The sequence below is a fragment of the Staurois parvus genome, unplaced genomic scaffold, assembly GCF_062004578.1.
Source record: "Staurois parvus isolate SC_StPar_1 unplaced genomic scaffold, SC_StPar_1.0 ptg000096l, whole genome shotgun sequence".
NCBI classification, from domain to species: domain Eukaryota; kingdom Metazoa; phylum Chordata; class Amphibia; order Anura; family Ranidae; genus Staurois; species Staurois parvus.
The window spans coordinates 15,838,776-15,864,376 of NW_028317892.1; the positions used below are offsets into that span (position 1 = coordinate 15,838,776).

At 41.3% G+C, this 25,601-nt stretch overlaps 1 protein-coding gene across 2 annotated transcripts in view; it reads right to left on the minus strand.

Moving 5' to 3' along the window:
- The window catches only part of KIAA1958 (KIAA1958 ortholog), a 90,200-nt gene extending 65,343 nt beyond the window's left edge, over window positions 1-24,857 (minus strand). For both annotated transcript variants that reach the window (XM_089670929.1, XM_089670928.1), the window contains exon 1: window positions 24,545-24,857. The gene's annotated coding sequence lies outside the window, so the exon portion shown is untranslated. The remainder of the gene's footprint in view (window positions 1-24,544) is intronic.
- Window positions 24,858-25,601: the final 744 nt, after the last annotated feature.

Here is a 25,601-nt window from a genome sequence, read left to right on the forward strand (position 1 = left end):
TTTCAGAAAAATAAGCAATGGCAGCATTTCAACTCCAGGCTCAGTTTAAAATACCCAACAAGTGTTTTCAATACGCCCAGAGCTGACTTCAGCACAAATTTTTCCCACAAGATGCCCAGCATCACTTGACCCAGAAGAGGAAAAGCCATGTGTGCAGGGCATCATGGCTTACCCCTGAGCATGGAACCCTATACTACGCAGAATTGATGCAGAAATCAGTGTTAATGTCATCACATCATTGCTGCTTCTGCATCATCCAGGACTGCTCTCCACCAGCAAAACATTGAAGAGGAAGAGCACCAACCTGAATAAATTAGAACAAGCGGTAGAAAATAAAATAACATACTGTCAGAAGGACCTCAAGGGAGTAGGGGGTGTTCTCTGATTGTGGGTGCCCAGAATTGGTCTTTAAAACAAAATGCAATATAAGTGTAATACAACAGCTGCAACAAAACAGAAAACATTTATGGCATCTAAAATAAGCATGCCTTTTAAATAACAGAATGTGGAGTTGTTGGGTCAGCTCGGATACCATATTGTATATTGCAAATATAGTTATGCAACAGTTACAAATAGTTAACATTACTACCAAGACTGTCCAGGTTAAATATAAAAAAGAATGGTAAAAACAGTGTGAGATTTACGACAATGAGCTAGTACCTCGACTATCAAAGTAGAGCAGAGTCAAGAGCTCCTGACGCCACAGCTGATGATATAGCAGCATGAATGGGAAAAGTAAATTGTATTTAAAGTGTTCTACTATACACCAGTAATTGAATGCCTTGAAGTGTAATACAGCTGTACAAGCCTAATCAGTCCTAATAACTATATATATATGCAAGAGGGAGAAGATACTGCAAGGTCAAGGGCTGTGCAAGGGTTAACATCAAAGTAATAAAGAGTGCTTCCACTGTAAACTATGCTCTATGAGTAAGCAATTAATCCATGACTATTCATAGTAATCACCACTGAAGAAACACCAATAATTCTAATATGCCTAGCACATAATACACAAAGGCTGAATTACTAATTAAGTTTTCACTCTAGAATGTGTTAATTTCACCTAGCCAAAATGGATCAGGGAGACACAAAAGAGAAATCTGGGGAATTTAAAGTGGCCACCCACTAGAGCAGTGGTTCTCAACCTTCCTAATGCCGTGACGCTTTAATACAGTTCCTCATGTTGTGGTGACCCCCAACCATAAAATTATTTACCCAGTAATTATAATTCATGAGTGTCTTTTTACCTCCAATACTGCTGCTTTCAACACAGTAGCTGCTTTTAACAGAGTAGCTGCTTTCAAAACAGCAGCTGCTTTCTACACAGTAGCTGCTCTTTACACATCGGAAATATGTGTTTTCTGATGGTCTTAGGGGACCCCTGTGAAAGGGTCGTTCGACCCCCAAAGGGGTCGCGATCCACAGGTTGAGAACCACTGCACTAGAGTGTTTAAACATGCGTATTTCGAAAATCATCCCTTCAATACCTTATGTTTTAAAAGGTCATTACACCCAAATGTTATTTCAGGTTTAAATGCTGAAATGTAAACCACCAAATGGCTTTTAGGTCTTTTAGGCACTCCACTGGCCAGAGCTCAGTACTTTACTTCCAAGGCTTGCTTTTCTGATGCACCTATTACAAAAGGGTCCAGTCAGTCTGTTGAGTTTACAAATGATGTTACTTTAACACTAAATTTCAGGTATGGATTGTTTTGCACAGTTACATTGTTCCAGTTTGGACAAATAAAAGTATGCATATGCCATATCACTGTAGTAGTCTATCCTAACACAGTGATTGCTGCTGTTTTCTGGGTCCCAAGCTGAGCGCCTGCCCTGCTACATAATGAACAAAGGGGGTCGACCATTCATAACTGGCACCATTCCCAGAATTCCACACATTTCTCAATGAATGCAGAGCATTCTCTGAATGGATAAAGTGGAGAGGTGGGCAGTGATAAGCAGTGGGTTAGGCACTGGGTACCAAAGTCAGAAGATTGCAGTGATCACTGTAGTAGCAGTCTACTACAGTGATTTCCAGCTTCCATGAAAATCCAATAAGCATGGAATATGCATACTTATATTAGTCCAATCATTCATGGCCGGGACCTGCTGATTGGCTGTGACAAATCACAGCCTAGAGGCCTGTGTTGGTAAACAATGCAAATCTCTAAACAGAAGGAGAGATAGCTTTGTTTCTTCTCCCTGCTAACCTGGGAAAAGAAAGAAATCAATCTGTAGTACAAAGCAGCACACAGTAAACACATTAAGGGCCAGTTCACACCACATAGGTTCCAGTTGCTTTTTGTCCGCATCCAAAACACACAGAAAGTAGGTTATATGGTTGTCAATCTCATAGTTAACATCAGTGCTTGCAGTTCCAGTGCGTTCCAGATGCAGAAAAAAAAGTAGAGCAGGCTGCATTTTTCCTGCACAGAACTGTAGTGGAACACTAAAATGCATCAAAAATGCCCCAGAACGCACTGGAATGCACCAAAAACACACCTAAAATGCACTGGACCGCACATGTCCCAATTTAAATTAAAGAAAAAGAGAGGGGGAAAAATTAACTGGAACGCATCAAGAAAGCACCAGAACATGTCAAAAATGCATACAAAAATGCACCGAAACACATCAAAAACGCACATGCAGAAACGCATCCGGAACACATCTGGACTGCATTTCTATAGTGTGAACCGGCCCTAACACTTGTTAGGCATACAATTAACCCTTTGATTTCCCCTAGATGTTAACCCTTCCTTGCCAGTGTATAATATTGTAAAGCGCTGAGCAAACTGTTGGCGCTATATAAATCCTGTATAATAATAATAATTAGTACAGTGACAGTGTATATTTTTAGCACTGATCGCTGTATTAGTGTCACTGGAGATGTCAGTATCAGTCAGTGCCCACAATGTGTCAGTCAGTGTCAGACTGCGCTGCACATTCCCGCTATAAGTCACTAAGTCGCTGATCGCTGCCATTACTAGTATATAAAAATAAATAAATTCCAGTATATATCTCATAGTTTGTGGACTGTATAACTTTTACACAAATCGATTAATATACACTCATTGGAATTATTTTAACCAAAAATGTGTAGCAGAATACATTTTGGCCTTCATTTATAAAGAAATTAGATTTTTTTACATTTCTTTATTGGATGTTTTATGGCAGAAAGTAAAAAATATTGTTTTTTTCACCAAAGTGTATGGTCTTTTTTTATTTATATATTACAAAATAAAAAACACAGTGGTGATCAAATATCATCAAAAGAAACAGCGATTTGTTTGAAAAGAATATATAAATTTCATTTGGGTGCAGCGTTGCATGACCACGCAACTGTCAGTTAAAGTAGCGCAGTATCGTATAGCAAAAAATGGCCTGGTCAGGAAGCAGGTAAAATCTTCTGGAGCTTAAGTAGTTAATACTTTGAAATCTGCAGCTTCTATTAAATTAATACCAGGTGATCCTGCCATGAAGGTCCTTTTGCAGGCACTTCCTTTTATAGGAGAACAATATTTTTTCCCTGTCTCCCAATTGTGGTCCAGCAGTGGACCACAGTTCAGAGATGTAACACGTATGTGCAACAGTTTATGAAGTTCATGCATGTAGGCAGGAAGGGCACGTAAAAAGGTTGCATGCAATTTGCAGTGCTGATATAATAAAAATGAAAAAAAAGAGAAAATGTTTTTTATATAAAAAGTGTGTCAGTCATTTCAAAAGAAATATACTGTATATGAGTTACAGGGGTCTGGGTCAGCCACAAGCTCCTTATGTCCCTTTGGATCATTAGGTCTACCCACCAATGTTCCTAGCTTTGTTCCCAACAGGGGCGGACTGACCATTTGGAAACTCGGGCACTGCCTGAGGGCCTGGGGTCATTAGGGGGCCCCATGACATGCCCCTGGTACCTTTTTCATAGGCTTTTTTGAGTTTGAGAAAGGACACAGGGGCCCCATTATCCCCTATTGCCCGGGGGCCCCATGAGTTGTCAGTCCGCCCCTGGTTCCCAACCACCTTGGGGGTTGAAGTATGTGAAAATCAGAAGCAGGTGGGCAAGCCTCAGAACCATCATGAAGAGATGATGCTGTGCCCTAGCATTCTGGCAGCACGGGAGTTCTAAAATCAACTGCTGATATGTTCAGACACCTCTTGATGCCTGCAACTTAAACCTTTCAGCAGCTATTTTCTGTTCTTAAAGTAAAAGGACCATTTAAAAGGAAAGTTATTCCATTTATGTAAAATAAAACTGTGATGACTCCACACATGGTAAACTGGCATTTAAAGAGACCCTGTGACATAAAAAAAATGTTTGAGCAAAAAATATACCTGAAAAGAAGAAACTGAATACCTACCTATCCTGCAGTCCTCGACACTTAATGTTGCTCCATTGCAAACAACTGGTACCACTGGGAAATCAGTGCTTATGGGAGTGTCGATCTCTGAGGTTCCTTGCTTCTCACTGGTTTCTAGGGAGGAACCAGTGAAAGCTGAGGGGGGGCCACAGAGCTCATAGCTCCAGGAAAAGTGGACTTTGGAGGACCAGTTCTCTGCAATAGAGCAACATGCATTGGAGCAGGCTGCAGGAAAGTGTCTTCTTCCAGGTATGCCTTTTTCTGAAATGTATTTTGGATGCCACAGGGTCTTTTTAAAGCACAGATAACATAGATAAGTCAACCTGAAGCAATGTTTTATTGGATGAAAAGAAAGCTTTGCGATTTAAAGAAAGTAGGAGTTGGCAATCAGCAACATATGATGCTCAAATGCATAAGACCACCTCAGTGTATTATATTATTTTCTTTACAGGTGGTTGGGTCCTTCATGGGGAAGGTGGGAGAGTGAAACCAGGTACTCAAAACATTTTGATGGTGTAGCCTCCCTAGCGGTCTGATTATGTCAGTATTGCTATGCTCAAAGCGGTAAATTTTTTTGCATGGAAATATGTAGTTTTTTTATTGCAGGCCTGTAATTTTTAGGAATAACTCACTGAAATCTGTCCGAACAAGGATCTAGTAAACATCCCGGGTATGTTAAAATTTGAAACACGAAATCATAAATTATAATTTAATAAATAATCATAAAAAATAATAATATAATAATACATTTAATTCAATAATATAATCAAACCAAACACACTGAAATTTGAAATAGAGCGCCAAGTTCGCACATCACTGAACAAAGTCACAAAATCGTTTCCAGTGTCTGATGACGAATTTCCCCACAAATCATTATCACACAATTCTGCAAGTAGTTCTAATTTACTATCGCTGTTCTCTAGCTGGTCTAAAACCGCTTTTGACCTAAAGGGACGCTTTTTGGACGCCATGGACAGTGCTCAGTTTCCAGGCAGAAAGAACAGTAAAAATGCAGGCAGGGCACAACACAAAGCACTAGGGACAAAATGTATGTGAAATGCTTTGATACAGTAATGTTTTACTATGTGATTTTAGTGTATTAATGAATGTCACTTTTTCACATTTTTAAAATTCCTGCCGTTCCGTCCCCCATACATCCCGACGTCGCAGGGAACGGAGCCCAGAAGACAGATGCCGGCATCGGCCGGAGGACATTGCCGGGGCACTGCAGGGGGGACATCGCGGGAGCGCAGGACAAGGTAAGTGCAGAAGAGATCCCGGAGCAGCGCTGCAGGGCATTCCCTAGTGTAGCTCGGGGTTACCGCTTGTGGTACTGAAACTTTACCCCGAGCTACACTCGGGAAAACTGCCAGGGAGGTTAAAGAGCTACCATCAGGAGTAACGTATTCAAATATAACATAGTGATTACATTATGTAATTGTTTTTTTACTGGGCATAAAACGTAAGAAACAAAAAATGTTTTCATGGAATAAGTTTGTACAGTATATTAAAATACAGTAACTCAGCGACCTTTTCATACAATAGGAAACCATGTGACACTTACAAATTATCATGGGCCATACTGAGAACATCAAGAAGGCCTCAATTATTGGTAATATATTATGTACCTCATACAGTACATACTTACAAAATTAGAACATGTACTGATACAGTAATTAGAGTTACAGAACAAGAGATGTGGTAATGTGAAGTGTTCGTACATACAGAATAGGAACAGATATTGTAACCTACCCAACATATAAAACTAGAGAAGTGATACTGTGCAGTATGCATACATGCACATACTGTACTGCTTGATGCTGTAAAGAATACAATGGGGCTTATCTGCATGGAGAAAAGTAATAAAAAGTAATATCTAATACATAACAAAGATTATGTATACCATTTGTTGTATACATAAATGCAACATGCTACCACCCATAAATGCATAAATGCAATATAAAACACAACAAACACAACTAAACCTACAACACAACTAAATCATATCGTCTGAAAGATTACTGTGATAATAACTAGAACCTAGCAGGAATTATTTCTAGTTAAACGAACAAGAGAAGTGCTACTGTGCTTCTGTGCACACACAGAGAATAAGAGTAGACCTGGGAATTACATCCAGCATACAAAAAAGTGCTACTGTGCAGCATCTATACATACAGAATGAAAACAGATTGTGTAAAAATGCCCAGCATACAGAAGAGGAGAATGCTACTGGTGCAGCATCCATACATAGAGACAGTGAAAATGCACTTGCAATTCCATCAAAGGAAAAGTACCATGCAGTTTCATCTGCATGAAGAAAAGTGAAAATACATGATAAAATGTGTAGCGTAACACAATGGCACATTGCCAGTTATGTTCAATATAACACTTGAAACACAACACAATGTATAAAACACAATAAATTGTCCAAATAATAATTATTGTGGTAATAAGTACAGTTGTACTCAAAATAATAGCAGTCAGACATCACTAACCTGATCAATCACTGCTTTTGGTAGAAATGATATTTGTACATGTCAAATAATTTACTAGCAGGTGTAGTAGAGTAATAGAAATCCAACAGACCCAACAGTCATGACATGCATGCTGCTGATTCTGTGTAATTGAATCACTAATTGAAAGGGGCATGTTCAAAATAATAGCAGTGTGGAGTTCTATTAGTGAGGTCATTCATTCTTTGAAAAACAGGTGGCAATTATTGCCCTTATTTAAAGGAAGAAGGCAGCAAATGTTGTACATGCTGGTTACAGTGCATTTCTCTCTGAAATTCTGAGGAAAATGGGTCATTCCAGACATTGTTCAGAAGAACAGCGTACCTTGATTAAAAAGTTGATTGGAGAGGGGAAAACATATAAAGAAGTGCAGAAAATGATAGGCTGCTCAGCTAAAATGATCGCAAATGCTTTAAAATGGCAACCAAAACCTGAAAGACGTGGAAGAAAGCGAAAAACTACCATTCGAATGGATAGAAGAATAGCCAAAATGGCAAGGACTCAGCCAACAATCAGCTCCAGGAAGATCAAAGAAGGTCTAAAGTTACCTGTGAGTACTGTTACAATTAGAAGACGCCTATGTGAAGCCAAGCTATCTGCAAGAAGCCCCCGCAAAGTCCCACTGTTGAAAAAAAGACGTGCTGAAGAGGTTACAATTTGCCAAAGAGCACATTGACTGGCCTGAAGAGAAATGGCGCAACATTTTGTGGACTGATGAAAGTAAGATTATTCTTTTTGGGTCTAGTGGCCGGAGACAGTTTGTCAGACGACCCCCAAACACTGAATTCAAGCCACAGTACACTGTGAAGACAGTGAAGCATGGTTGCGCAAGCATCATGATATGGGGATGTTTCTCATACTACGGTGTTGGGCCTATTTATTGCATACCATGGATCATGGATCAGTTTGAATACTTCAGAATACTTGAAGAGGTCATGCTGCCTTATGCTGAAGAGGAAATGCCCTTGAAATGGGTGTTCATACGAGACAACGACCCCAAACACACCAGTAAACGTGCAACATCTTGGTTCCAGACCAACAAGATTGACGTTATGGAGTGGCCAGCCCAATTCCCAGATCTTAATCCAATAGAAAACTTGTGGGGTGACATCAAAAATGCAGTTTCTGAGGCAAAACCAAGAAATAGAGAAGAACTGTGGAATGTAGTCCAATCATCCTGGGCTGGAATACCTGTTCACAGGTGCCAGAAGTTGGTTGACTCCATGCAACACAGATGTACAGCAGTTCTCAGAAACAGTGCTTATACAACTAAATATTAATTAAGTAATTCAAAGGAAAGCAAAATCTTCAAACATTTTTCAGTTTATATAGTGAATGTTTGAGTTTGTAAAGAAGAATACAAACACTGCTATTTTTTTGAACAGTCTAATATTCACTTTTCTTCAATTTTTTTAGAGGAACAACACAAATTTGATATATTTTTCTTCATGTTTTGATTTGGAATAGAACGTGTAGTGTTCCCAATGCATTTGTGTGTATGGAAATAAAAGCGATTAGAAGGATTTTGAACTTTATTCACTTTTTTCAACACACTCAACTGTACATACTAGAGCAGCTATTCTCAACCAGGGTTCCACATGAGGTTGCTAGGGGTTCCTTCAGTAGTGTCTGACTGTCCTCACCTCTGATGGTGCCTGCATAGTTGAGGGTCTGGTTCCATTTGGCAGAGCCAGCTGCATGACATCAATGATCTTTTTAGCTTCCCAAAAGGGTGGCATTCTGATCTCCACTGTAAGGCTTGCTTTCTTCCATGGCGATCAGTGTGAGAGGGGCATTGTTTCTCACTGATTGCCATGACTTAAATTTAACAGAGGTTCCCTGAAACCTGAAAATTATTTGAAGAGTTCCTCTGGGGTAAAAAATGAAAGGTAGCACTAGATGGTGACCAGACAATAGACACAATTCCACTGTTGCCTGTCCATCTCCCGGCATGCTCTCCATACACCTTCCTGCACCTATCCATTCTCCTTTATCAATTTTCTTTTTCTGTTTAGGGCAACATACCGAACTGCATAAATTACCCCACATCACCTCTTTCCATCTCCTTCCACCCCTCACTATCAGTTGTTTAACATGACATTCCATGGCTCACTGTACTTGCATACTGTATACCCACATCCTCTTCCCCACATCAGTATCAACTCTTTAAAGGATATATACAGCAATAACATTAATTTGTTCACATTTGGCAATATCTTCTCCCCAGTGTATGACACTGTAAAGACAGTACAGCATATGATTGGCCTATTACCCCACACTATGCTTTATATTTTTTTCACTAGAGAGAAGGTATTATGGCTGGCCTCAAGAGGAGTAAGAACCCACCAGACCTCCCATTTCTTTTATTTCGGTATGTGGTGGGGCATGTTTTAAGTTTTAACCCTAGTGATAATCCACCATTGCGCACAGTTGGGCAGGGAGCTCCTAACTGCCATCTAGGACTAACTGCAGGGGTACTTAAATCACCATCATTTACCCCAATCAGTACCCTACGCCATTAGTTTCAGTACACCCCACCATTCACTTCAGTACACCACATTTCCTACTGACCCTGAGAAGTTCCAGCAGTGAAGCAGTAGACTTCCAGTTGTCAGTATGCAGGCAGATCTGCACCTGATCCAGCAGTCTTCATTTTTTCTGGGCTTCTCCCTGTCCAGAACTCCCTGTCCTGTGTATAGCAAATGCTATACACATACCTGATCAGGAATTCACGGGATGGGCTCCCAATCAAGTAACCACTATGACAGGCAATCACAGTGGTTATTTGACCGGGCAATCCTTCCCATCCACCTGGAAAGACCCAATTAAAAGGGGGCTAGGAGAAAAGGGGTTAACCCCTCATTTCTTTAAAATTAAAACAAATAATTGCTACAATCATAACTAGCTGATCCTAACAGTACAGTGGCTTAGGACAGGTTCACACTATTGAGGATGCAGGAATGTGTGTAAAGTGTACCTGCAGCCAAAATTAAACCCCCACCTCAGGAAACGCTGCATGTTTTCAGGTGCATGCAACTGCATAGTGTTAAAGTACCATGCAGTTTCATGCGGCTGAGTTTAAAGAAAAAAAAAGGGTCAGGGGGATTTTCCCTGCAGGAAACATGGGTACAGTAGCCCATTCAAATGAATAGGCTGCTGTGTCCACACAAATGCAAGCCCTACCACCTGCACAAATGTGAAGCTAGACTTAGTGGTTAGCACTTCCCATCAATCTGCGTGGAGTTTGCATGTTCTCCCTGTGCTTGAGTAGGTCTCCTCCTGGTATTCTGGTTTCCTCCCAACACTCCAAAGACAGGCTAGATTAACTGGCTCTTGTCTAAATTGTAGCTGTGAGATAGGGACTTTATCCTGTAAGCTCCTTAACCTCCCTAGTGGTATGATTATGTCAGTATTTCTGTGCTCAAAGCGGTACATTTTTTTTGCATGGAAATATGTAGTTTTTTTATTGTAGGCCTGTAATTTTTAGGAATAACTCAATGAAATCTGTCCGAACAAGAGTCTAGTAAACATCCCGGGTATGTTAAATTTGAAACACGAAAGCATAAATTATAATTTAATAAATAATCATAAAAAATAATAATATAATAATAAATTTAATTCAATAATGTAATCAAACCAAAAACACTTAAATTTGAAATAGAGCGCCAAGTTCGCACATCACTGATCTTAGTCGCAAAATCGTTTTCAGTGTCTGATGACGAATTGCTGTTCTCTAGCTGGTCTAAAACTGCTTTTGACCTAAAGGGGCGCTTTTTGGACGCCATGGACATTTCTCAGTTCCAGGCAGAAAGAACAGTAAAAATGCAGGCAGGGCACAGGACAAAGCACTAGGGACAAAATGTATGTGAAATGGTTTGATAGAGTGTTATATTGTGTGATTTTAGTGTATTGAGTGAATGTCACTTTTTAAAATTTTTAAATTTCCCGTTCGTCATGACGTCCCAGGGAATGGAACCCAGAAGACGGATGCTGGCATCGGCCGGAGGAGATGGCTGGGGACGCTGCAGGGGGGACATCGTGGGAGCGCAGGACAAGGTAAGTGAAACAGGGATCCCGGAGCAACGCTGCAGGGTATTCCAGAGTGTAGCTCGGGGTTACCGCTTGTGGTGCTGAAACTTTACCCCGAGCTACACTCGGGAATACCTTCAGGGAGGTTAAGGGCAGGGACTGATACAGCGGATAAAAAAGGTATTGAACGTGACACCATTTTCTAGGTACATATATTTCTAAAGGTACTATTGACATGAAATTTTCACTACGTTGGTAATAACCCATGCAATCCATACATACAAAGAAACCAAAACAAATAAGTTCAGAAATTAAGTTATGTGTAATAAAATGGAATGACACAGGGAAAAAGTATTGAACACATGAAGAAAGAGAGGTGGAAAAAGGCATGGAAAGTTAAGACACCAGCTGAAATCTATCAGTAATTAGAAAGCAATCCTGCCCCGTGTCAGTACAAATTACTGTCAGCTGGTTCAGTCTCAACTGATGGCCTATAAAAAGGTGTCTCATTACCAAGGTGTCACACAAAAAACATCTCATGATGGGTAAAAGCAAAGACCTTTACAATCTTATTGTTGCAAAACATATTGATGGCATTGGTTACAGAAGGATTTCTAAACTTCTGAATTTTACAGTGAGCACTGTTGGGGCCATAATCTGAAAATGGAAAGAGCATCATTTCACCATAAATGGGCCAAGACCAAGTGCTCCTCGCAAGATTTCTGACAGAGGAGTAAAAAGAATTATCAGAAGAGTTGTCCAAGAGCCAAGGACCACCTTTGGAGAGCGTCAGAAAGACCTGGAATTAGCAGGTACAATTGCTTCAAAGAAAACAATAAGTAATGCACTCAACCGCCATGGCCTGTATACACGCTCACCACGCAAATCTCCATTGCTGAAGAAAAAGCATGTTGAAGCTCATTTAAAGTTTGCTGCACAACATTTAGACAAACCTGTGAAATACCGGGAGAATATAGTCTGGTCAGATGAGACCAAAATTGAATTTAAATGGCACTGCACATCACCCCAAAAACACCATGCCAACAGTGAAGTCTGGAGGTGGGAACAAACTGGCAAACTTCATATCATTGAGGAAGGATGATTAGAAATATGTACCATGACATTCTTGATAAAAATCTGCTGCCAGCTACCAGGATGATGAAGATGAAACAAGGGTGGACATTTCAGCATGACAATGATCCCAAACACAAAGCCAAGGTAACTCTCAACTGGTTTCAAAGAAAGGAAACAAAGTTGCTAGAATGTCCCAGCCAATCACCTGACTTGAATCCAATAGAAAATCTATGGAAAGAACTAAAGATCAGAGTTCATAGAAGAGGCCCACGGAACCTTCAAGATTTGAAGACTGTGTGGAAGAATGAGCCAAAATCATGCCAGAGCAATTCATGCAACTAGTTTCTCCATACAGGAGGCGTCTTGAAGATTTCATTACCAACAAAAGATTTTGTACAAATTATTTAAAAAATTTCAGTTAACGTGTTCAATACTTTTTCCCTGCATCATTCCATTTTATTACACATAACTTAATTTCTGAACTTATTTGTTTTGGTTTCTTTGTATGTACGGATTGCATGGGTTGTTACCGACATGTGGTGAAAATATCATGTCAATAGCACCTTTAGAAATATATTTACCCAAAAAAATGGTGATGTATTCAATACTTATTTTACCCGCTGTATGAACATACAATATGTAAAGCCTAGCATACACAATCAGAAAATCAACCGAAAAATACAGCTTTCGAAGTTATTATCCGATTAAAAAAGTAAGATTTTCAGCTTTTTTTAGCGTTTTTGCATTAGCGTTTAGTGGCGTTTTGCCATAAATAGCAGCGTTTTCCCGCGTTTGCATTTTTAGTGGTTTTTAGTATTTTAGACACCCCAACTAAAAAAGACGTCAAAAAACACTGGTCTGTGGCGTTTTACCGCGTTTTTAGCATTAGAGCATTTTTACAACTAAAAAACTCCTCTAGAAACCCACTAGTCCTGGGGTTTTTTTCCAGCCAAAAAACGTTGATTACAGTCTATGTGTGCATGGACACATAGGATAACATGCTGGGGGGTTTACTGGCTGTAGAAAAAAACATCAAAAGCCAAAAACAGCAGCTGTAAAAATGTCAAGTGTGCATGAGGACTTAGTACAAAGCTTTCGAGAGCCAACCACGACAGAATTATGCAAAATTATAAGGGACAAGCACAAAATGTTTTCTCGTATGATAACAGAACAAACGATTTTCGTTTAATCAGTACAGTATTTGAGCAGCCAAGACCACGCATGCTCAGAAACAATGGAATACAATACAATATTCCACAAGACCACGCATGCTCAGAAACGAAAGAATACAATACAATATTGTACAAGACCACGCATGCTCAGAAACGAAAGAATACAATACAATATTGTACAATACCACGCATGCTCAGAAACAAAGGAATACAATACAATATTGTACAAGACCACGCATGCTCAGAAACGAAAGAATACAATACAATATTGTACAATACCACGCATGCTCAGAAACGAAAGAATACAATACAATAATGTACAATACCACACATGCTCAGAAACAAAAGAATACAATACAATATTGTACAATACCACGCATGCTCAGAAACAATGGAATACAATACAATATTGTACAAGACCACGCATGCTCAGAAACGAAAGAATAAAATACAATATTGTACAAGACCACGCATGCTCAGAAATGAAAAAATACAATACAATATTGTACAAGACCACGCATGCTCAGAAACGCAAGAATACAATACAATATTGTACAATACCACGCATGCTCAGAAACGAAAGAATACAATACAATACAATACAATAATAAAAAGCTTTATTCTGTCATACGAGAATTTTCATAACCTCTTGATTTTCGATATGAGACTAGCATACAAAAAGAAAAAAAAAGGACAATCATTCGTCCGATATTCTCATCATGTGTACCAGGCTTAAAGCAGTGCTTAAGTTGTCAATGCTGTATAAATACCTGTAATTAGATTAAATAACATAAAAAAAAAAAAATTTCTATTTTAAAAAGGGCTATGAATGCTGGTATAAGTTTCTTATATTGATCAGAACCAAAGAAAAGGTATGGCTAAGCAAGCTGTGAATCATCTCCAACATTACAAAACAAGTTCACTGAATGAGACTACTACTAACTACAGTATTTCTCTTTTCTGATCTTGAAATCTGTCTAGGGAACATTCAGTATATGTCTTGTCTTACAATTCTATTATGAAAGTCTGGGATCCAAGACAGATTAGGTTTCCAGCACAAAGGGAAATTGCACACCAGAGTCCTGTATCCACACCCAATTTGGGAAAATATATACGTAACTTGTATGCATCCCTTGATTTGTGAACATGACATGGATTATATTATATACATCATTCATTTAGTTAGATTTGAAGGGAGATGAGTCATTTGTAATTTTCTATCTTTGCTGTTTTCATGTGATCTTGCTTTGATACTTTGATACAACTAATCTCAATGAAAAGATAAGCATGCTTTCATATGTCATGTTCCCTAAGTAAAACATCCAAAAGGTGAAATTGCAGAGCCATAATAGTATCAGCCAAATCAAGAATACAATTTCATTAGAATCCAATTTAAACATATATTCAAACCACCATCAGCTGACAACTTACATATGAAATGGAATTAAGACCTGCCTGATAGGCTTTATTTTATTAGAGAAAACCTGTATATTGAACAACCAGCGTGAACAGGAGCTCTCAGCTGTATTACAAAAACAGTCTGTCTCTCTCTTAGTCATGGCACTCTATTTCATGATGCAATATAATAAATATTATGCTCTTATATTCTATCTTTAGGGCTCATTCACACGAGCAGAAACAAATGCTGCATTTGGACATGTACAGTATTTTCTGCATGAAAGAAAAATTCTTGTTGGCAGAGCTACGCCCTTAGAATTGCAGATTTTTTACACATAAACGCATATTAATGTGTATACTTTAGGTGCATATTTTAGATAGGAGCTTTCTTTCATGCAGAAAATATGCATCTAAACACAACAATTTTTCTGACTGTGTGAAGGAGCTCTAAATCTAATAAAATCATTGTTGACGCATGATAAATATGAGTGTTCTTCAATTCAACAACAAATGGAAGCTAATACAATGAGACTGATTTTCTAAAGCCTGGTTCACACTGATGCGGTGGGGGGAACCGCATGTGATTCGCACAGGAATCGCACCGCATTCCTATTCAAATCACGCGCGATTCTGTGCAGTGCGATTTGAGCCCATTCATTCTGCATAGCGCAAATTACACCACATCGACATGAAAAAGGTGCAGGCACCTTTGTTTTTTGCCGCACTGCAATCGGATCGCATCGGTGTTCTCACCTATGTGATCCGATTTAGGCAATCGCATTCAGTTTTGCGACCTGTTTTTGGGGTGTAGTTAACTTAAAGTGGAACTGCACTGCATCTGAGCACCACAAACTTAAAATTTTATTTCATTCACTGTTAATATTCAAAGCAAACTCCCCCCATCCATCCATGACTCCATGCTTTATTTTGCTGAGAAACCATTCTGAAAAACAACCCCTGGCATTTCTGGAAGTAGCCATATTGAGTGAGGGCAGCTGAATTATGTAGCATTTACTTCCTGGAATCCATCTGCCCTTAGTTCAGGCCCTCCCTTCCTGAGGACTCCTGGGATGTATGACATCATTTGCCTAGGCACTGAAACCAGGAAATAACTGAAGAAATGTAATAAACAAAGTTTAAAACAAGTAAATATGATGTAATTTCCTATCTATTTATAAATGCTAGCAGCACAAAGATTAAAAATAGTCCATACTGATTGAGAGAGTGACGTTTCACTTTAACACTGACATCCGCAGCAGATCGCACGAACACAATGCAACTGTGATGTGGTATGAGAATTGCACAGGAATTACTGCAAATCTTGTACCACATCAGTATGAACCGAGACTAAGCCCCCGGACACATGAAAGCCAATTTTGAAATCGTGCGACTTAGTGAAGTCGCACAATTTCAAAATCGGGTGACCTGCCCATTTCAATTGCGATTTGCAAGACATCTGACACAGATGTCTATGCAAATCGCAACAAAAGTAGTGCATGTACTACTTTAGAAATCGACCAAGTTGGAACCGCACCGATATGACCGCTGTAATAGCGGACAATAGGGTGCGACTTGGCATACGATTTCCAAGTCACATGGCATGCAAATCGCCCGATGTAACCGGGGTGTATAAGGGTTTAGAATGTGCGTGAATACTCACTTCTGCTATCCAATCATGTGCCAATGAAACTAGCAAAATAGGAATTTGCTTTTCACATGGATGGTCAATGGAATTGAATAGTCACATAGTTATTACGTGAAGATTTTCAACTCCTTTAGTAAATGAGCCCCAATAGGGGGGGGAATTAGCCTCTTCTTGCCAGCATACCACATATACAAATGAAGGTAGCAGGTTAACCTATATACCAGCTGTACACATAAATGCGTCAGCTGTCTGCAGTGTGCTGTGCAGCACAGTGACCGAGCTGTCATTCATGATTCAGAGCCAGTGGCAGAGATCCCAATCCTGTGACTGCTGCAACAGCCTATCATGTCTGTCACATGTATAGAAACTCCACCTCCCTTTTTCCTGAAGGGCCAGCAGGAGCAGGCAGCAAGGGGTTAATATAAATTGGCGCAAAGGAAAAAAATGCACCTATTTATCATTTTATGTGCCAAATGAATAAAAGTGTTGCTGAACTTCTCATTAATGTGTTGCATCATATTGGTGTGCTGTCCGTCCATACCCATCCACCTCTTCTCTCCCTCCTACAGTGCTGCTCCTCGCTGTCCACCCCTCCTCACTACCCCTTTTACATCACTGTGGTGATGGTGTATATTATAGAACAATTACTAACCAAGCACATTGGCTTGGCACACACTATTCAACATTTATAGAAACTGTTGTATATAACTTTTTGGCTTCTTCCACATAGGTGAAAGGTTCTGAAAAGTGATCTGTGGTGAATTGCTTTTCAGATTGCAGTTTGTAGGTGGATGGGAGTTGTTAACTTCCACCTTCTCAATGGCTGTTTTTTTTTGGTTTTTTTTTATTTATCCCAAGCTGTGTTTGGCACTTGATTGTGGCATAACTAGAGTGTTTTAGGAGAGGTCTGCCAAACTTGGCATGCTGAGCTACAACTAAAACGTCAAACCAGAAAAGTGTTCAGAAGTCACTAGTTTCAACTGCTCCATTCAACAGTAAGGTAAACAACTGATGTGTCTGTTGCTACCTCCCTAGCTGTCATTCTCTCTAGTGAGAATGATGTCTCCTATGTTCTGAAGCCTTTAGGCTCCATTCACACTGAGCTGAGCGTTTTTCAGGCTTTTTCTCAAGCGTCTTTGAGCGTTTTTTTAGAAGATTTGCAAATATAGGTATTTTTTCAGGCATTTTTCATTTAGGCGTTTTTGTTGTGGCCAATAGAAAGAGCTGCTTTTTGAGCTGCAAACACCTGAAAAAGAACTTGAAATAATGCTCATTCCCACTGTTCAGGCGTGTTCCATTCAAGTCTATGGGGACAAAATGCTCAGATCTGCCTGCAAATTAGGGCAAGTACTTATTTGAGCGACAGGCGTTTTGCTACAGGCAGACAGAACATTCAAGTGTGAACAGGGGCCATTGGAAATAAAGTTGAAACACTTGTTGAGTGCTTTTGAGCGTTGAGCTTCGCGCTGAAACACGTTCAAGTGTGAACTGGGTCTAAGGGATCCCAGGATGTTTTGAGGCTGGAGGAGGGTTGACCTAGTGTTGCATCTTCAGGGGGTTGGGCTGCCTGAACCAGGAAGAGGCATCTGGCTCCTGATAATGCCAGGAAAAAAGATGGCAGCACAGACAAGATGTCTGGCAGGAACATAGGGGATCACAGTGGGACAATGCTGGGTTTGCTGGCTGGGTGAGTTTGTGAATTGTGCATAACATCAGTGGACAATAGGTAAAGCGGAAAAAAAAACATGAGAGGGATCGAAGTTCCTCTTTAAAGTAATTTGGTGCTGTTAGTGCAACGACACGCAGACCATGTGCAATGGCATAAACCCCCCCTGAGATGTCTGCACACATTTCAAAACCTTTCTGAATACTCCCTCCTCATTTAAATGGTTTAAAGTGACACTAAGGGGGCTATTTACTAAAGCTGCAGAGTGCAAAATCAGGTGCACTTCTGCATAAAAACCAATCAGCTTCCAGGTTTTATTGCCAAAAGTTTAAGACCCCAGTCACCCCAGTCACACCAAATTCCATTCTTTTTTGCTGCTGTGATCTGACTTCCGATTAGGCCCCATTCACATCTGAGCGTTTTTGGCATTTTGTCGCAATGTTTTTGTTAAAATAATAATAATAACATGAATAAATATATGTAAAATAAATACACAAGTAACAAAACAAAATCATAAATACTAGGTATTAATAAATAAATAATAATTAACCCCCTAACCCTTCAAAAATATAATAAACAAATTATTATTATAATAATAATAAACACCTAAACATCTAAACCCGAAAAAATTACAGTATTATTATTAATAATAATAATTATTATTATTATTATTATTATTATTAATGAATACATAAATGTAAAATACACAAATAAATAAAAAAAATCATAAATACTTGTAATAGTAAATGATATTAATAATAATTAACCCATAACCCAAAAAAGTATTAAAATAATAATAATATATTTTTTATTATTATTATTATTATTATTATTAATAATAATAATAATGTATTTTTTGCTGGTGTTTATTATTATTACTGTTGTTGTTATTATAACTATTAATATTATTAATAATTTATTTCATTTTTTTTAAGGTTGGGGTCAATTATTTGTTTATTTATTTATTTACCATTTATTTATCATGATTTTTTATTTATATGTGTATTTATTTTACATTTATTTATTCATATACTATGACTATTTTTTACTTTACATTTTTTTCATTTGAGAAGAAAATCGCACAAACGTGTGCAGAAACGCGCACAAATGAGCCAATCGCGCATTTCTATGGGGATAAAAAGATGCCAAAAACATACACAGCTGCCCAAATGGAGCTCCAAAAGTAGCTCCAAAACTTTTTTGAATTTCAGACGTTCTACTTCAGGCGAATTGGAGTGGAGATATGAACCATCTCCATGGAGTAATATTGATTTTTTTTCCCCCTGAGCGTTTTGGAGCTTCGAGCTTCGCGTTACAAAACGCTCAGGTGTGAATGTAGCCTTAGAGGCTACATTCATTCTCCATGGTCCCACTCTAAGTGGGAACGTAGACACTCTTGCTCACTCATTGAGATGCCTTATGAGCTCTGGGCTTTGTAGAGTGCATAGAGCAGTGCACATGACTACAACTAATATGCACTGCTTGTTTCAAGCAAATGGAAGTGATTAGGAAAAGGAATGGCCCAGGAGCATACAAATAACATTACAAGGAGGAAGAAAACCAGTGAAAAACAATTTTGTGAAAAATAGATTATAGTAGTGGTGCACCGAAATGAAAATTCTGGTGTCAAAACCAAAAACGAAAATTCAGGATGCACTTGGCCGAAAACCGAAACTAAAATGGACAGTTTTCAAAATGGAAGATGTCGGCTCGGTCATGTGATCAGCTGTGTCCAATCACAGCTGATCACATGTAAACAGGGAAATGCCAGTTATCGGCATTTCTCTCCTCCCGAGCTGTCACGCTGACAGCTCAAGAAGAGAGGAGTGCCGGTAATCGGCATTCCTCGGAGGGGACATGTACACTGATCATCAGGGCACTGATGATCAGTGTGTCCTGATGGTCAGTGTGGCCCCAGAAGTGCCACCTGTCAGTGTCCATCAGTGTCAGCTGTCAGTGCTGAACAGTGCCACGTGCCAGTGCCCATGAGTGCCACATCAATGCCACATATCAGTGCCTGCCAGTGCACATCAATGCCACAAATCAGTGCCCATCTGAGCTGTCTTTCAGTGTCACCCATCAGTTCCAGCCAGTGCCACCTATCAATGCCATCAGTGCTGCCAATCAGTGCCACCTATCAGTGCCAGTCAGTGCCGCCTATCAGTGTGCATCAGTGCCACCTATTAGTGCCCGTCAGTGCCGTCTATCAGTGCATGTCAGTGCCGCCTATCAGTGCCAGTCAGTGCCACCTAACAGTGCCAGTCAGTGCCGCCTATCAGTGCCACATATCAGTGCTGCCTTTCGGTGCCCATCAGTAATGCCTGTCAATGCCCATCAGTGCCACCTACCAGTGCCTCCTCATCAGTGCCCATCAGTGTCCATCAGTGCAGCCTATCAGTGCCCATCACTACAGCCTCATTAGCGCACATCAGTGAAGGAGAAAAATCACTTATTTACAAAATTATATAACAAAAACTAAGAAAAAACTTTTTTTTTCAAAATTTTCAGTGGTTTTTGGTTTGTTTAAGAAAACATAAAAAACCCAGAGGTGATTAAATACCACCAAAATAAAGCTCTATCTGTCACAAAAAATGATAAAAATGTCATATGGGTGCAGTGTTGCATGACCGCGCAATTGTCATTTAAAGTGTGACAGCGCTGAAAGCTGGAAATTGGCCTGGGCAGGAAGGGGGTATAAGTGCCCTGTAGGCTAGCAGTTAAAAAAAAAAAAAAAAGAGGAAAGCCACAGGAACTGGAAGTGACATAATGATGTTGCTTTGAGATGGCATAGAGATGAGTGGAGGCCATCTTTCCTTCACTGATCTCTGCCCAGTGCCAGGATCGTTGGATGGGCTCTCAGGCATTTAACGGGGTTATTTTCGGGACCTGTATCGGTGCTTATTTTCTTACTGCCAAAGGCCGATAGGGGTATTTTTGGCCAAAACGTTTTGGCCACCAAAATTTCCTAGATTATAGAGCCATTAATTCCTTCCTGTGGTGTCCTTGTAAGTGGGTCTTTAAGGTGTGCGTTGGGACGCAGTTCACAATCAAGTGATCATTGTGATTGGCTGTCACAGTGGTCACATGATAAGGAGCCCATACTGCCATCTCCTGATCATCACTTAAGACTGAGAGCTGTCTGTGGACACATTTGTGTGTCATGTGGGCTTTAAAGCCCACTCTCTTTACTGCTGTACATTAAGCAGCAGGAGGTTGAAGGGGTTCTAAAGTCAAAATGTTTGTTTTTTCTTAACATTAATGTATTCTCTGCAAACTCCCCACTACTGAACCTACCCACCCCCATGTCTCTTCTCACTGATCAAGCACTGTCCCAGCTGCTGCAGCACTCTCCTCTCTTCCCAATCTCACAGGTGACACTGAGGGCAATGGAGCCATAGGCTCCTGCTGCTGTCAGACAGACTCCTGTGTGGAGGAATCGTGGGTGTGGATTACCACCATTTATTTCAGGTACTTATATAGCTCCATCAATTTACGCAGCACTTAACATATATATATTGAACATTCATATCAGTCCCTAACCCTCAAGGGTTGTACATTCTAAGGTCCCTAACTCACATTCATACATACACATACTAGGGACAAGTTAGACAGGAGCCAATTAACCTAGCAGCATGTCTTTGGAGTGTGGGAGGAAACCGGAGTACCCAGAGGAAACCCACGCAAGCACAGGGAGAACATGCAAACTCCATGCAGGAGGCACCATGGTCGGGAATCAAACCCATGACCCATTTACTGCAAGGCAGACGTGCTAACCAGTAAGCCACTGTGCCACCGCTGTGCATATGGATGCCTCAGAGCCACCCAGAGGAAGAAGGAGCAGACAGAGCTGGCAAAGGCACCCCCGAAGAGGGGGTAAGGGACCGTTCTGTGCAATATCGCTGCACAGAGCAGGTAAGTATAACATCTTTTTTATGTTCATAAAAAAAGAACATTTAAAATTATATTAAAGGTTCTTTTATTAAAAAAAAAATAACAAACATGTTATACTTACCTGCTCTGTGTAATGGTTTTGCACAGAGCAGCCCCGATCCTCCTCTTCCAGGGTCCCCCTGCCAGCGCTCCTGGCCCCTCTCTCCTGTCTAGTGCCCCCTTAGCTCTCGAGCAAATGCTCTGTGTCTCAATGGCTATGATTGACAGTAGAGGGAGCCAATGTCTACCACTGCTGTCTTAACCAATGAGGAGAATAGACCCAGGAGAACCAAGGTTCTTGTACATCGCTGAATCAGGAGGGGGCTCATGTAAGTTTTAGTGGGGCTGCTGCACAAAAGAAAGTGATTGCACGACGGTAAAAAACGTTGAGCCTTTACAACCACTTTAACCAGCTGCTGACTGCACTATAGCCATAGGGTGTCTATAAATGTCCTCCCAGAACCCCGCCCCCTGCACGCCCACAGGAAGCACATTGGGCGCACTCTGATCACTGTATCCTTTGGACACAGCTGATCACAGATCAAGGTAAAAGGCCAATCACATGTAAACAAATGTCGGTTATTGGCATTACCTTTCCTCAGTTTTGTTAGTGCATGAGGAAAGGAGAGCCGAAACCTGGCATCCTGTGATAGCACATATTGAATATGAGTGCAGCACCATCAGTGCCCAACAGTACAGCATATCAGTGTCCATCGGTGCCTCCACATCAGTGCCCATCAGTGCTGTCTCATCAATGCCCATCACTGCAGCCTCATCAGTGACCATCAGTGCAGCCTCATCAGTGACCATCAATGCAGCCTCATCAGGGCCCATCAGTGCTGCTTCATCAATGCCCATCAGTGCAGCCTCATCAGTACCCATCAATGCAGCCTCATCAGTGCCGCCTCACCAGTACCCATTACTGCAGCCTTATCAGTGCCTCCTCATCAGTGCAGCCTGATCAGTGCCCATCAGTGCTGTCTCATCCATGCCCATCAGTGCAGCCTCATCAGTGCCCATCAGTGCTGCCTCATCAGTGCCCATCAGTGCAGCTTCATCAGTGCCCATCCCCCGCAGCCTCATCAGTGACGCCTCATCAGTGCCCATCACTGCAACCTCATCAGTGCCTCCTCATCAGAGCCCATGAATGTGCCTCATCAATGCCCATCAGTGCAGCCTCATCAGTGTCCATCAGTGCAGCCTCATCAGTGCTGCCTCATCAATGCCCATCAGTGCAGCCTCATCAGTGTCCATCAGTGCAGCCTCATCAGTGCTGCCTCATCAATGCCCATCAGTGCAGCCTCATCAGTGCCCATCAGTGCCGCCTCATCAGTGCCCATCACTACAGCCTCATCAGTGCCCACCAGTGCAGCCTCATCAGTGTCCATCAGTGTTTAGCAAAATATTAAAAAACCCAGTGGTGATTAAATACCACCAAAAGAAAGCTCTATTTGTGTGAAAAAAAATGATAAAAAGTTAATATGGGTACAGTGTTGCATGACTGTGCAATTGTCATTCAAAGTGCAACAGCGCTGAAAGCTAAAAATCAGGGGGAGTAAACCCAGAACTAAAAATGTAACATATTGCAGTTTGCCAATCATTAAGGCTGGTGGCTGCATTTGTTTTCTTTTTTAGGCTTTTCCCCTCTGTTTTCACCTTGTGATCTGTCCACTAACACACCTCCTGTATTAGAGCTTCCCCACTCTGGATGAAGAAGCATAGGGGACACCTTTGGACAGCAGTATTATTAATCTGAGGGGAGGAGAGTGTTAGATGTACTAGCAGATTTGAATACACTAAGATATTGAGTCCAAACACCAGCTAACATTTTATAACCAGTTACAGCAGTTTTTTTGGGGGGATAAGGTTTTACATAAAATGCTGATTATTGTAAGAACTCCTGCAAGTGCTAAAAAGTTTATCTCAACACTCTAACTGCCACATCTGCAGGACAACTTGTTCTGTTAAAAAAAAATGGGCTTACTGGCTGGATCACCAGATGAAAATAAAAAACAGCCTAAAAAAGAAAAAGAATCACAGCTAAGAAGTAGTAAGCTGCAATATCATACATGCTTGCTTTTGGGTTTCCTAGCACTGTAAGCAGTGGATGTGCGTGGATTATTTTTTGGGGGGGAATAAAGATTTTGTGTGACTTTCAATAGCTCTTTTCTCACACTAGTGGATATGGAGCATGAGAAGAATGATCGGTCTGCCATAGAGGAGGTGTCCCTTTAATCAGGCTGCTTGCTATATAATATGAGAGGTATCCTCCAGCCAGCCAGGAGGGAGATCCCAGCCATGGAGGAGGACAGCCAGCCTGGCAGCCTGGAGAGTGCTCTTTGTTAGAGGAGACATGGCCAGGCAGGCATGAGGAAGGCCAGCAGCAAGTAGTAGACTTGTGAAGTTGGCTGGATCCTACTCATAGACACAATGAAGGCAGGCAGCACACACACACACATACACAGAGAGCAGTCAGGGCTCCAGACATCCTCCAGCCCCGTGGTGCTGAAACTGAGGCTCATGCTCTAATGCCGATGACGTCACAGAGACTAGCCCCCAGAGCTAGCACTCCTCTCCACTCTCCCGTTATGTCCCCAGCAACTCCTCTCCCACACGCTGCTCCATTCATACAGGCGAAGCTTAAAATAGGTCATGTAATAAGAGAGGAGCCTGCCATCAATCCATCCCCAGACCCCCCTCCCCTTCTATATGACCTTTCCTCCTGTACAACCACCTACCGACCCCCTCCCCGGTCTACCTACCTGCAGAAGGCTCTCCATAGGAATGCCTGGATGACGTGCTGAGTCTGAAGTGTCTAATAAGTTGTGCAGATATGGAGGACAATCAGTGTGCGATGATATCAGTCTCCTGTACTGGGGGGGGTAGGTGTCCCCCATCCACCTCTCAGCTGTGTATGTCTATGGGGAGGGAGGAGGAGGGGTGTAATAACCTAGACAGGGTCCCCTCTGCCCGCAGCTCCGCCCAGTCGGTGCTCTTATATTGGCCAGTGAGGGGATACATATACAGACAGGGAGAGGAGGGAGGGGAGACAGAGGCTGCTATCTGCTCCCGGAAATTGAAGCCTGCCTCATAAATATACCACAGGAAGTATGTAATAACAAATACACTCCGCCATCCACACCTCCCATTCACTAAAGTGCCGTGGCCCCGCCCCCGGAGACGCTCCGACTCGAACTCTGAAGTTCGATCCAGCCGGAGAAGGAGGAGGAGGAGGCGCGCTCCCGCCTGGTGCTCCCATTGTTGTCGGAATATTCCAGCCGGGCTCGGGGGCGCGCCTCTCTCACACATCCAGCCGTCTGAGCAGCTGGCTGCTGCGGGATATGGCTTGTAGAGCACGGCTGAGGGCAGAGGGAGCGCACACTGTTGACACTGTCTATACAGAACAATTCTCCATAGAAAGTTTGGGAACGGAGAATGGTGAACAGAGATGTCGAAGTGTAATCTGAAATAGAGGTGACTGACGTGAGAGAACCCCTAGGAGGGAGTCCAAAACGGGTTTTTTTCTTTTCTTTCACTTTCACTCTGTGAGGTAATAGGATACAACAGGGGGCTTCAGACTTCTGAGTGTGATGTCTTCCAGACATCCACCACAACAAATCAGAGTCTCCCCTTACATCGGGGTCCCCCTTACATCGGGGATGCTTAATCCCAATGCACACGTTCCTGCTAAAGATGGCTGTATGCATAGGTGGGTGCTGCAGCGACCGTCGGGTGAAACCGAGCAGAGTCAATGGAGAGAAATATCACGGCACACCAAGGATCTCCAACGTGGATCCAAAAATGTTTCAGAGTCTCGCA